Genomic DNA, 14507 nt, shown 5'->3' with positions numbered 1-14507 from the left:
ATGCTGGTTGTTTAAGCCACCCGACCCACGGTAATTTGTTACAGCATCCCAGACTGACGAAGACAGTGGAGAATGCCTCTGAGTTTGGCACTGATTGCCTGGAGAATGCTGAAACCCAGGGAAGTGGGCAGCACAGACGTTTACTCATTTAATCCTGCCAACACAGTAGGAGATAGAGTCTACATATTCCTCGCTACTTAAAAGGTAAGGAAAAAGAGGCACAAATAATAACAATGACAACAAAAACAACAATAATTTGTCCAAGATTCACACAGAACCCCCTGGAGGCAGAGTGAGAATTTATACTCAGGCAGGCTGGCCCCAGAGCCCCTGCTCATAACTAATAAGTCAGATCACCTTGCTTATGTGGATCAGTTTTTTTCAACTGTGATATGAGGGTACTGTGTCCAGTAACTTATAATTTCAAAATACTTCACTGTAACGGAATCATTAGTCACAGGCCTTACAAACCACAGAAACCTACACATACAAAAATATCTCGTTAGGTCAAGATAACCAATAACGTTTCTAAATATTATACCTGCTGGGCCTTTGCAATAAAATGTCTTTTTATAATTCTGTCTGGCTACAGAATAACTTCATAATCCTGCATGTTGCTGGTGGCTCCCATGTTGGACAGCACGGGCCTAGAGATTTTAAATTACTTGCCCAGACTCGCCCAGGAAGCTCGTGGTGGGATCCGAGCTATAGTCTGGGACGTTTCCTTCCTATCCAACAAGTCCCTCATGGAAGTTTAGAAGCTTCTCCTTTGGTGCCCAGCTGTCTATCCGTACTTATAACATCTTGTCAGGTGTTCCAGCATGCTCCTGAACATCAGCCAGAACCCACTTCTGCTCTATTTTTTCCAGGTAATACCTTCTAGCAACTTCCATTGCCTTCTTGGCATCAGTTCTTACCTGGAAGGGTAGTGGCTAGAGGTGGAAATGTGTCCACATGACAGGTTTTTCATAAACACAGCAGGAGTGGTCAAGAGAATAAAACGTCAGGAAGATGAGTAGAAGCAGGTCATTTAATATACCAAATGGGTACTTTCAATGTCTGTGTTTCCGAGTCCAGGCTTGTTCTGCTCGTGCATTACAGGCCAATAAATCAGGAGACCAGGTTTTGGGGGCAAGAAACAGCGACTTTAATTTGGAAAGCCAGCTGAGAAGTGGTAGAATAATGTCCTGGGGAACCATCACCCCAAGTCAGATTTCAGGCTCTTCTTATATTAAAAATGGGAAGTGGGAATGCTTGGTTGTTGCAAACTTGGTGTATGAATTCTTTGTTGTTAGAATCCTTTGTTCTTGCAGCTCTTCACCTGGGTCACATCCGTGTAAACCTCCAACAAACAAATGTTGTTTTCTATTCTGTAACTTGTTATCTTTATGTGAATAGAAAAGTGTTAATATCCTTCAAAGTCAGAGCCTTGAGAATAGGGTCTCCTGTATATTTCAGGCTCTAGGCAACATTGTTTTACAAAAGGTGCAGAACCAACAAGACTAAGCCTAGGAAACAGGGCACAGGGTTAAAGTCAAAGGAACAGATCTAATATGGAGTCAGATTTTTTCTTTCCTATTTCAGTAGTGCCATGGAGAAGGCAGTTTGGGCAGCTTTTTGTAGGGTCCTGGAGGCTTTCTCTCTCAGCCTCTGTGTGCCTCTGTTGAAAACCCTTCATAGCTATCTGGCCTGCTGGAAAACCACTCCGCCTTTTTTGCCCTGAAGTTGTGTTCTGTTTATAACTGATCTCTACTTATTGGAAAACAACTCAATAAAAACTCAGTTGGTTTTCCACCAGCCATGGGCAGGGGTGAGGAATAGCACTTTATTATTTTATGAAAAAAAATAAAAGAAGTCTTAAAACAGCACTGGGCATATAGGAGAGAGTCAATAAATGCTTCCTGGCCGAAATCAAAAGTGATGGCTCAGTGATTCCATGGCTGCTGTATTTGCTGAGCTTGCTACTCCTTTGCTCCATTACACATTTTTTTTAACTGAAAAAGAAATACATGCATGTGGTTAAAAAATTTCAAACAGAGCACAAAAATACACAAGTGAAAGAAGTTTTCCCTCATCCTCTCTTCTTTCAGCCCTCCCTGGAGATGCCACTGTTTACAATCCTTTGTGTGTTTTGCAGATATGCTATGCACATTCCGACCTATGTATGTAAATTCCTTTAAAGTATTACTTATTTTTAACTTAAAGGGATTTAAATCCTCAAGTGTCTTCTGCCCTGGTAATAGAAAAGAACAAATCTGACTCCATAATAGATCTGTTCCTTTGACTTAACCCTGTGCTCTGTCTCCAAGGCTTCATCTTGCTTGTAAAACAATGTTGCCTAGGGCCTAAAATATACAGGAGAGCCTATTTTGAATGCTCTGACCTTTAAGGATATTTAACACTTTTCCATTCATATAAAGATAACAAGTAACATAATAGAAAATAACGTTTGTTTTGTTGGAGGTTTACAGGGATCTGACCCAGGCAGATAGCTGCAAGAAGAAAGGATTCTAACAAGAAAAAATTACTACATCAAGAAGATTGCAAAAACCAAGCTCGTAGGAAAGGAGCCTGAATTCTGACTTGGGGAGATGGTTTTCCAGGACATTAGTTTGCCATCTAGGTCTTCAGAAAGTTGCTATTCCATGCCCCAACACCTGGTCTCCCAACTTACTGGCCTGTCCTGCACTAAGGAGAATGAATTTAGACTCAGTAACACTCCTATCTTCCTAGCAAGCTGGGCACTGGAATTGAGGGCAGCTATCCCACACCCAGGGACATACTGTGTGCCCTTGATGGTTCCCCGAGGGTGGGGTGTGGTTTACTCAGGAAGGATGGGGACTATGCACCAAAACTCAGGCAGTATGCTCCTTTTGGGATCTGACCTTGTACCTCCCGCTCCCCGCCAGTACAACACCTGGGACAGTGGAGGTAAAGCAGAGATCTTGCCTGCCTGTGTCCCAGCGTGTAAAAGGGGAATATGTACTCTTTCCAAGGTAGTTCTGAGCGACAACACCTGCGGGTGCTTGGTTCCCAGAGCAAAAGGAAACCCAACTCCGCTTGGGGGCAACGGGTGTGATCCCCGTAGGGGTCCTGCAGAGGCCTTGGGTGGAGGGCTGGTCCAGGTAGGTAAAATATGTGCTGCGGGCCTTGAAGGGTTAGAGAAGTGTGCAGAGGCAGGACTGCTGCCTCCTTCAGGATGCCCACAGAGTTAAAACTATCTCTCTCCATCTCTGATACTCTCCTCCACACTCCAGATCCCTGCCTTCTCTCTGCTCCTCCTGTCCATGTCTCTCCCTCCACTTTTCCCCTTCTCCCCTCCTCCTCCCATCTTCTCCGTCCCTCGCTTCCCCACCTTCTCTCGCAGAACCCAGAGAGGATCGCTGGCCCTCCTGCGCATGTGTAGTCGGTGCCAGCTGGACCGAGGGTTGGAAGCTGCACCTAGGAGCCGGGGATTGGCCCCAAAGGCTTCTCAGCTCTTTCGCCCGGTTGGACTTTAGCTCCTGCCCCGGCGCCCCGGCCACAGCTGTCCAGGGCCAGGTGTGCACCTGCCGCCTCTCGCCCCAGCCGGGCTTCCCTCAGTCCGCGGCTGGAGTCCCCTTCCCCTCTCCCGCCTGCGAGTACTCTCCTCCCGGGCTGCCTCACCTCGGCTGCCGGCCCGTCCCCGCCCCTGGGCGGGCTATGTCCCTGGCGGGCGGGTTCTGCGGACACGGACGGGGGCGGGCGGCTGGGGCTGGGGCTGGCCTCCGAGCGGGGATACAGCCCGCGTCCCCCACCACCGCTTTCCCTGCCCCGCGACCCCGGGGCTGCCCTCCTCTCCCTTTCCCGCTCCCTTGGGACCAGCTCAGTGGTGTGGGCGTTGCTCCCCGGGCTGAGAGCCTCCGGCTGTGAACCCCAGCTTCTCCTGGTGGAGTCGGGAAAAGGGAGCGTCAGTGCTGAGCGAGCTTCCTTCTCCTCCCTTAGTGTTTCTGCCCCAGGTAAGTACCTTGAACACTTTCACGTGTTTTGTTGGCGATGCTTGATGATGTCACTGTTTTTATAGTGAGAGGGATTACAGTGTTGAAAGCAAGGCTTGTTTCAGTTAAAAATGAGCTGAAGGCATGAGGCTGTGACATCCTCCATCCTTCCCTCTCCCAGGGTGAAACGTGTGACCTTCGATCTTAAAAAGATAGTTACAGTCCCTAACTAGCCCAGCCCAGCTAGGGTGTGTTAACAGGAACAGCACCACCAGAGGCTTTGGAGACTCAGGGACATTGCAGTCCTAAAGAGCTCCTGGCAAAATTTGGTTTGTTTTGGTTTTTTTGTTCTTCTTAAATTGTGGGGCAGACTAGTTGTATAGAGGGAAAAATAATTGTCAAGAAATATTTTTTCATTTAACATCTTTTTTGTGATATTGTTCACACACCATGAAGTCCACCCACTTAAATGCTACAATTCAGCAGCTTTAGCATATTCACAGTGGTGCAACCATTAATATTCCAGAACGTTTTCATCACTTCAGAAAGACCAGTGGAAATGAATGACCTATCCACCCCTTCCCAGTGCTGGTTCTAAAGAAGTTTCTTGGTTGTTCCTGACCATAAATTATCTTGTTACCCATAAAAACTCTGGTAGGAAATCTAAACAGAATTGTATTGAATCTGTCTATCAAAGCAAGAAGAATTAATGTCTTTATGGCATAAATTTCTTCTACCCATGAATATATCTCGGACCCTATATTTTCATATTTCCAGAGCCTGGCCCATGGGAAGTCCTCTTTAATTGTTGGGTTTGTGAATGATGAGATTCTATACATCGTTAGTTGCAACTGAAGCCTTTCACAGAAGAGAAAATAAACTCACTGAAGCCAAGTGACTCTCTGATGGTCAGAAAGAGTGACAGCCAGTGCTGGAGTGACCCGGTGGACTTGGTGTTTGTAACCAGATTTCTCCAGCACCTACAGCTAAGGGGATCAGAGTATTCTTTTATTTTTTCTAAATGGCGTTGCTTTTATTTTTACTTATTTTTTAAAATTATTTTTTATTGAAGTGTAGTCAATTTAGAATGTTAGTTTCAGAAGTACAGCAGAGATTCAGTTATAAACATATGCATATGTATCTACATATGTTTTAGATTATTTTTAGTACAACTCATTACAAGAAATTGAATATAGTTCCCTGTGATATATAGTAGGTCCTTGTCATTTATTTTATATTTATTAATGTGTATCTGTTAATCCCCCTTTTCCTGCCTGCTAACCACAGTTTGCTTTCTATGTCCATGAGTCTATTTCTAGCAGCACCGTTTTTGCTAGTAATATATGCTGGTTGGCTGCTTTCAGTTTCAGTAATTCCACCTTATCTGTGGGCATTTTCCTTCTGGTGGGAATGTGTGTGTTTTGCACACGTGATATAAGAGTTGTGTATTTGGGAGAACTCCAGGACTCGTGTAGTGCCTGGTACAGAGTGCCCACTGAGCTGATGCTTGAACTGGGAAAAAAACATAGTAAATGTTGGAATTTCCACTATGGTTGAAACTTCCAGGCTTATTTAACCTGTTTAGCCCACCTTAATGTTGGCTGCACCCATACTGGGTAATTTGGTGGAACTTCATGTTATAGTGGTGTAGAGACGGGGCCTTGTATGCTTCTTCTCTTTCCGTTTTCTAAGAGTCATTCTCCTGGGCCTTCCAGATCCTCCCCCAGAAGTGCCCAAGGCTGGCTTGGTGCTGCGCTGAGGCAATATTTGTTAATAAGGCCATTTCCTCATCTCTTCTGAGCCTCCGTTTCCTTCTCTACACAATGAAGACTTAGACTAGAAAAGTGCTTTTCAGTTTCTTTTAAGCCATGTTTCCTTTGAGAAACAGAAAATACAAATCTCTACTCCCATTCAACATGTAGATTTTGACACATCCTCCAAGGAGTGACATAGCTCTTTGTGGAAAATTGAAGTGATTGTGATTCCAGGTGGCACAGAAAAGACTCTTCAGACATTTATTGCAGGGAGAGGGCAGTAAAGGGGCAGTATATCCCACTTTCTAGTGTGAGCACTGGAACAGGGGCTTGGGTTTATATACAGTGTCCGACGTGGCCTCTCTCTAATCTTTTTTTTTTTTTTTGCCTCTCTCTAATCTTGCACAACGTGATAAACCTCTCTCCCTCAGTTTCTTAATGCGTCAAGTTGGGGTGATAATAGTTTAAGTCTTTTGTGAAACATTATACACATAAGACATTTATTTCTCGGTAGAAACAAATCCTGCGAGAGAATCAGGGATTTCTTTAAAAAGAAAAAAAATCTTGTCCACAGCACTCTGTGTCTATTTTGAAGTTCCTTGAGGGTGAGTGTTGGGTCTAAAGTCCATCGTGGGACAGGTGGCCCATGGGTCTGTGTGCCGCAGATTGCCCCCTCCTCCCCAGTCCTCTTCCTCTCAGTCCAGGATGAAGTTCCCTAGTAGATTTACACAGAGATCTTGTGGAAATGGCTTTTCATTTTATTGTTTCACGAAGAAGGGCTGCCATCATGATCTCTGTAGTCAGCTTTTGGTGACCTGAAGGCTATGCAATTACGTTTTTCTATTTAATAAAAAGAAAAAAAATTACAAGTACAAAATTAGACCTACGGCGGTGGCAGGGGCTCTTGAAAGTGGGGACCATTAGCTTTGTTAGTTTCAGGTGCAGGGGCCTCTGGCCATGAGGACACATCATCGTGCTCTGAAGTTGGAGGGACCAGTGGGCTCAGTGGGAATGTTTACTGAGTGTATCTCATGGGCTGGGCATTGACCTATTTGTACTGTGTGTTCCTTATTTGAGACAGTGAGCTCATTTAACCTCAATAGCCTCTTTAACAAATTAGACTTTTTATTTTGAGATATATTGTAGATTCCCATGTAGTTGTAAGAGATAATATGGAGAGGGCCTACGGACTTTTTGCCCAAGTTTCTTTAAAGGTTCCATCTTGCAAAGTTGGGATACAATTCAGTAATGACTCACTAACTCTTTGAGGTTTGTGTTATTGCCCTCATTTCTATTCATGATTAAACTGGGGTTAAGAGGAGCACACAGGCCTGCCCAGGTCACCCATGGTTAGTGTAGAGTCGGGTGAAACGTGGGCTTGGGATTTCCAGGCAGTACCATCATGATGCTCTGTGGCAGGGAGCAGCATTCACTTTGCTTGTTTATTCATTCATTCAGCAAACATTTATTGAGTAAACTCTGTGGGTCAGATGCTATCATAGGTTTATCTGATTCTTCAGCAGTATGGAGAATCCGGTAATGTTTCCTTCTTTTTTTTAATCTGAGAAAATTAGCTCTGAGAGGTTATATACCCCCCAAAGGAAATATAGCACATAAATGAGGGATAGTAAATTTGTACAGATACTTCTTCTTATGCAGGTGTTACCCTAGTTATTTTACACTTGTAAACTTCCATAATCCAGATATATTCTTGTAAGGCAAGGATTTTTTTTTTTAATTGAAGTATACTCATGTTTACAATGTTGTGTCAATTGCAAGGTGTTTTATTTTTTCTTGAATTTGGAATTCAAAAAATATTTTTTGAGGGGATTAAATAGGTTTATTTATTTGTTTCATTATTTTTAAAATGAGGTACTGAGGATTCAACCCAGGACCTCATACATGCTAAGCATGTGCTCTACCACTGAACTGTACCCTCCTCCCCAAAGCAAGTTTTCTTATCAAGTATTCTGCAGCTTAAGAGTTCAAATAAATTGGAGTTGAAATCCAGGACTTTTGATCCTACTGTGTTTCTTTGCATTATATCCTGCTGAGGGGTGTGGAAGCAGTTCCTTTATTCATTCCTTTATTCAGCAGTTTTGAGCACTGACTTTGCATCAGGGCATGGCTAGGTGCTTGGAAACAGAAAACAAGAAATGACCCTTTTCTGCAGAGGGCGGAAGCCTAGACCAAAAGCTGCGTAATGTGATCCGAGCTGCGGTAGCCATGTGCAGACGCTGAGGACAAACTGTACCCCCGGCTTTGCTTGGGCTTCCCCTGCCTTCTGAATGGTACACACCAGGTCACCGCAACCCAGTGAGGCCCGCAGCCCGCAGCACAGTATGTACCTCGGTCTCCTCTTCCCTCTCGTCAGGGCCTGCAACATGAACATCCCTGACTACGTGCAGTGTGCTGAGGACCACCAGACTCTCCCCGTGGTGGTCCAACCCGTGGGGATCATCTCAGAGCAGAATTTGTTGTGCATCTATAAGCGAATCTCCTTGGTGAGGCAGATCAGCCCGTGCGGCTGGCAGTGGGCACCCTGTATCCACTACAGTCACCACTATGCGCCCGAGAATGGGTGGAGCGACTTCCAGACCCACCGCAAGGTCGTGGGCCTTGTCACCATTACCGACTGCCTCTTGGCCAAGACGTTCGAGAAGCTCCACGTGCAGAAGAGGTGTATGGCACCACGCTTTATGACTCTCGGCTTTTTGTCTTTGTGCTGCATGGGGAGGTGGCCGAGCAGCCGCGCACCGACGTGGCCTTCAATTTACGAGGACTGCAGGGTGGTGGAGAAGAGGATCGAGGACTTCACTGAGTCTCTCTTCATCATGCTCAAGTCCAAGTGGCTGGACTGTGCATCCGACAAGACTGGGGATAAGATCCTCCTTCTCTACATCCTGTTTGAGAAGGAGGACTTTGTGGGATTGGACACAGAGAGCAGGAAAGTCTACCTGGATGCCCGGCCACCCTGGCTATATGAAGGGTTGCTTCCCTACATCCAGAAAGGGATCAGCAAGGAGGAGGGCTGTCTTGTAGCCAAGGCGTGAGGGAGGAGCAACCCGCCGGTTTTCAGACGTTTAAAAGTGAATCCGCCTTTGTTTCAGAGAGATTCTTTTAGGGTTATTATGGACACTTACTCCCGCTTTTCAGCCAATTACCCTGGTGTGACCCCTGGAGTTGCTGTCCAATAGAGTAGCCAAAGCCACTGATGCTAGGAGAGCTGGGGAGGAGGCTGCTCTGAGCTGAGATGTGCTCTAGGTCAAATGCACATCAGACGCTGAGACTTGTCTAGTAAAAAGAATGTAAACTATCTTGTTACTTTCTTTATTGATTACATGTCAAAATGATAGTATTTTACATACTGTAGAATAAGTAAGATATGTTCTTAAAATCAGTTTCTAGGGTTTTTTTTGGGGGGGTTACCTCTTTAAATGTGGCAACTGGGAAACTTTCTTTACACGGCTCACATTTCATTCCTGTTGGACAGCCTCTCCTGGGACAGTCTCATCCCTTTGCTTATAGATGTCACGCTGAATCCTGAGGTGCAGAATGAGGCGCTGGTTGAGCTGGGGGTGGAGCCAGTGTCTCCTGCTTCCCAGGTCCAGCACCTGCACGACTCAGGCCCTCTATCCCTGCCTGACAACCACCATGCCAATTAAGGACAACAGAAACACTGCCAGGGGCTTCCAAATGAGCTCCTTACGCAGGGAAAGGCGTGTCACGGAGTATGGGGCACAGCAGGGAAAGATTCGTCCTCACTTTATCCCTGTGATTAAGTCAACGGACCCACTTTGCCTTGGAAGTTCAGACGAGCTCTTCTGGGCTGCCTACCCCCCCATCTTCTGCTCTGTTTCCCTGTGTATCTATCGAGATGTCCCTTGGGCAAAGAGGGTGAAATGCCTTTGCCGAGAGGTGGTCCCCCTTTGCTGGGGAGATTGTGAGAATCTGTGTCCCCCCGGCCTACGGCCTCGGGCCTTGACTCTGGAGAGGGCTCATGGCGGTCCCACAGGTGACGGTCGGAGGACCTGGCACGTGCTGCCGGGCCCATTGTGGAGGAGGTGTTCTGCGATTATCTGTGAGTCTAAAATCAGATTCTACTTTCTGGTTTTTGGTAAGTTGGAGGAGAAGATGCCAGAGAATTGATAAAAAGATAGTCCAGACCAGTCCTGTGAGTGACAGGCACAGGGGACCCGAGTCCCACCTGCTTGTGGTGCCTGGCGGGCTCTGGATGAATTTTCACTTCCTACCTGGACATACCTCTATGGCTTAAGGAAGGGGCGAGGCATGTCGTGGCCATGACCTGTACTTGTCCTCGCAGGGCCCTGTGATCTACACGGCTTTCTCCCCTTCTGCTTCTTGTAGATGAGTTGGCAGATGTAGTGGTCTGGGCAAAGCTGAGAGCACAGTTGCCAGCACCGTGCCACTCCCAGGCTGGCTCCATTCCCGTCACCTGTCACCTCCTGCTCAGTCCCCAGGTGTCAGTCAATGTAGGTGCATCGGTGCAACGTAAGCAGGGACCACCATCTACCCCTGCACAGAATGCTGGGTGAGCAGTGGAAGCCTGGAGCCCTGCCTCAGCCCCCTGGCCAGTGCCTCCTCTTTTGTCACAGGAGGCACTGGTGACATGTTTGCTCAGCAACTGCTTTGCTCTGAGTCTGCAGACCCACCAGAGTATGCCAGCTTGTTTTTGCCTGTTGAAGTGTGTCCTTGGGATTTGGCGGAGTAGCTGGTTGTGTGCTTAGCCCATAGTGGTTGACACAGTCACCATTGTTTACCCAGAACCTCGTGTACCAGGCATGGCTCTCGGCATCAAAATACAGCAGCGCATTAAACCTCCCTCCTGGTGGGTCTGTCTGTTTTGGTACCGTAAGGGCTCAGCCAGCATCTGAACGTCAGTGAGATAACGCGGCCAGTGAGCTCGGGTCAAGTACGCTCTCCTCCAGTCACTTTTACTCCATTGTTGCTTTTACTATTCCACAGTCATTACTTTTTTAAACAATGCTTTCGTGCAGGAACAGAGCCTAATTCTCTCCTGTTACTCTTGGTGGGAGTGAGTAAAATTGTCCAGCTTGAAATGTGACCACATTTTGTAGCTCAAAAGCTGTCTACACGCATCTAGGTGAAGTTTAGGTTTGGGGCGCTGACCACGTTGGGGTCCCCCGGCAGCGCTCCTCGCCTTAGGCCCCTGCCTTCCCTGGAACAATAGGTGAGGGTGGGTCTCACCGTCCCCTCGTCCCTGTCTTCACCAAACTCACGTAAATTCTTGTAATTGCTGTCAGTTATTTTTGTTCTCATGTGTTTCTAATTTTCGCTGTTCCTCTTTTCCTTTTCCTATTCCCCTTTCTATCTTGTACTGCCCTGTGAGCATGTTGTTGCGTCTGAAAAGTGGACTGTGCACACCCTGCATTGGAAATAGCCAGATTGTCCTCCGTGCTGTCCCCATCGTTTTAAAAAGCAAAAACCTTAACAGTTGCCTTGATCCATATATTATCCTAGTCATCTTTTTATTTTCTAGTTTTTTGGAATTTTTGCTTTGTTAGCACATCACCCACTGGTGTTTGATACCTGTTAAAATCTTTGCTTTGAGGAACCAGTTTGGTCCTCCTTATATTTGGTGACAAATGCGTCCTTACTAAATTTGTTTGATTGTTTTGAAGAAGCGAGATGCGAATTGAATTAGGCGGCTGCTGAGGGATTTTTTCATGGAGTATTTAAACTTTGAAAGTCAAAATCTGCAGCATCTTCCTTTATTCTGACTTTCACACAAAAGTGCTTAGCACGCGGTTCCGGGCTGTCGCTGTGTGACGTGCGTGACGGAGATTCCTGGCCGGTGGTCACTGGTGAGAAAGTGGCAGGCTCGGAGATGAGCAGCTGCAGGGGATGCTGTTGGAGGAAGCAGTCACCGGTTTTATGTTTTTTGTTTTTTGTTTTTGCATTCACCTTCCCCGTGCCATTTACTATACTTTGCCTTCATAGAGAGGCAGGAGCAGGTCTAAACTCCATGCCACTCTTATTTTCCCTTTACGAGGCTGGTTTTTCTGAGTATCAGAACAACATGGCCTTCTCCTAAGTAGCTGGCTCACTTGGATCTGGTGGACACAGGGACCGCTAAAGGGGACCGTAGCTTCCTCTCTGCTCCAGCCAGTGGGCATTCAGAGCCGGGTCTGTGGTTTGCCTCAGCAGCCATGCAGGCCTCCCTGTACCAGCCTTTACTATTAACCCATGTTGGTAGTAAATAGCTGACTCCGTGTCTGTTGCAGCTGACGTCCACCACTGACGGCCGTGCCGTTAGTTTGCGGTAGTGAGCCTCCAACACCCCAGTCAGCCGTGAAGTGACCTTGCATTCTCACCCACACCCTGGTTCATCTCACCCGGGGAAAGGGTTTGGCCACCACCGTCATGCTGGCCATGAGACATTTTTTCTCCTTTCATGCCCTGGTCAAATTGTGGACACTTCATCCTTCACTGACTTGGTCTCGCTTGAGACAGGCCAGACATTCTGAAAGAGTCCATCACATTCTGGGGGGGAACAGAACAGAAGTAAGAGTAGCAAGTAGGGGTCTAGGCTATCTGGGTTGGAAAATGCAGGCTGGGATCTGTGAAGGCTGGGCTGTGCCTTGGACATAGGCCTTTCCCGTGGCTCCCGATAGCCCAGGGGTTGGAGTGAGAACAGCCTTGCCTGGGTTCCCCCATCCTCATCTGCTCACTGGCAGGTGTGTCTGCTAACTAGAAACTGCCCCAAACCTCGGGCCCTTCAAAGTTCAGACCACAGGAGAAACTTGAGTCCCTTCTCCTGGGCCTCCTTTGTGAGAATCCAGTGACTTCTGAGGTGACCAACGGCAGGAGATGCCTCCCTCTCCAGGGAGCTCTCTTCGGAAGACTGTGACGCACTGCACCTTGTTATGAGCTTGTGGGGTTCCACCCGTGGTCCTTGCAGAACCAGACTTGAGACTGGCTTAGCGATAGAAATGACAGGACTGATTCCAGGGCAGGACCGGGGGGAGGAACAGGGGAAATTGAATGTGATCTCAAACACCTAGGTGGGTTCTGGGTCTGTTACTAAAATCGGGAGCCTGGGAGGTACCTGCCAGGAATCGAACTCTAGAGTAAATGGTGGACATGAGGCATTTTTAAGATTCCATTTGTCATCCAATTTAGGACTTCAAAGAGGCACTCGGGTCTATGGCCCTGGGGCTCAGGTGAAGGAGCCGGACCACAGATACACGTTGGGAGTCGTCATTCTTAGCTGGTGTTCACAGCCGTGCAGGTGGATGAGCTCATCTCGAGAGGTGCAGACTGAGGCTTAGGCGGCGCAGGGCTGTGCCTGGGTTGGAGGAAAGCCCAGACCATGCAGCTTTGGTGTGTCAGTCAGTGGCGTTTTGGATTTTCAGAGCAATGGCGTTTATCCTTAAGGGTCCTGGGGGTGGGCAGGGCCACCCAGGAAGAAATCTGAAGGGAGGGTTGTGGCCACGCGTGCGCGCCTTGGGATGATGCAGAGGCTGCATGGTTCGGGAGGGGAACCTCCTTGGAAGCTGGAGTCGGAGTGGGGAGTGGGGAGAAGGTAGTCACACTCACCTGTGAGGGAGGGACAGAGTCCTAGGGAGTCTCCACCCTAGCGGACTCTCTTTCCCACGAACAAAAGGCCAGCAGACAGAAGATTTGAGGTGAGAAGGGACGGGCGCTGGGAGAGGAGCCAAAGTGGAAAATGGTGGTTGGACAGTTCTGGAATAGTCTCCCTGCAAAGTAGAGTTAAAAAAACCCAGACTCTTAAGAACATTGATAGTGACGTTGGAGGAGATCTTTTTCTGGCCTCCTAAAGGTAAGGCATGTATCCGGGGATACACAGAAGATTCGGGCAGTCAAGTCCGGGGGCTTGACCCTTACCAGGGGGAACAATGCAAGTTTAAAGGGGGAGAAGGGCAGCGGAGGGAAACTAGCCAGGCCTCGTGTCAGGTACCAGTCGGCCGCACTACTTGCGTGTTGCATTCACATCCATGTCTCCCAGGTGGGCGGTGGCAGCCCCCTTTTGCAGATTGGGAAGCCTTCTCAGAGGGGTTAAGGGATTGGTCCGTTTAGCGGCTAGTCAATGCTGTAGCAGGATTCAAGCAGGGCCTTGTCAGACTTCAAGGGCATGTTCTATCTACTAATTCCGGTACTTCCCTGTTGTACCTGGATTGGTGAATTGGGTCAGTTTTGGAGCCTTTCACAAAAAGTACGATTTAAGTGCCTCAGGACTGTTTCACAAAGCTCAGTGTTCTTTAATGGTTCAGAAGCACCGCAGTGATTTTCGCCCCACAGAGGTAAGGTCTTACTCCTTTGACGCTGACGTGGTTGCAAATGAATTACAGGTGCAAAACCAGACTTAGCAGCTTCTGAAGGGAAACTCTCCAGTTCTCCCTTGATAGGCTTTCTTCCACGGGATGTAACCTGCTGCAGCGTAGATCTGAGCTTACCATATGTAGTGAGGGTTTGATATCCAAATTTAGCAAAGTGTCAAATGGAGAAAATCGACGTTAACAATTTATTTTGGGGTTTCATTAGACAAGATGCACTATCGCTTAATGGCCCATATAACGTATGTAATTGAATACAGAATATTGCATTCCTTACTTTCTAATGAGAGCTGTCTTGCAACGTAAGGTTGTCTGCTTTGGAACTTCAGCTCAGCCACTAGGGCGCCTGTCAGTGTGTTGGTGTGATTGTATTTACACAGTGCATGTAATCTGGGCTTCCTCAGCCGCAAACACTCCAGTGCAGAATCATAGGCTGTAGCCATCGCTTAGTTATACAA

The 14507-nt window shown here is 47.4% G+C and overlaps 1 protein-coding gene across 1 annotated transcript in view; it reads left to right on the top strand.

Annotated features, from left to right (window-relative positions):
• LOC141578209 (uncharacterized) overlaps positions 1–14507 on the top strand; it is a 56443-nt gene that overhangs the window by 21329 nt on the left and 20607 nt on the right. Inside the window, exons 15-16 of the mRNA XM_074367790.1 lie at positions 45–204; positions 3258–3977. The gene's annotated coding sequence lies outside the window, so the exon portion shown is untranslated. The remainder of the gene's footprint in view (positions 1–44; positions 205–3257; positions 3978–14507) is intronic.

This window comes from Camelus bactrianus, chromosome 7 (genome assembly GCF_048773025.1).
Source record: "Camelus bactrianus isolate YW-2024 breed Bactrian camel chromosome 7, ASM4877302v1, whole genome shotgun sequence".
NCBI classification, from domain to species: Eukaryota; Metazoa; Chordata; class Mammalia; order Artiodactyla; family Camelidae; genus Camelus; species Camelus bactrianus.
Note: the sequence above shows the minus strand (reverse complement) of the source record. Positions and strands in the feature narration are given on the sequence as shown.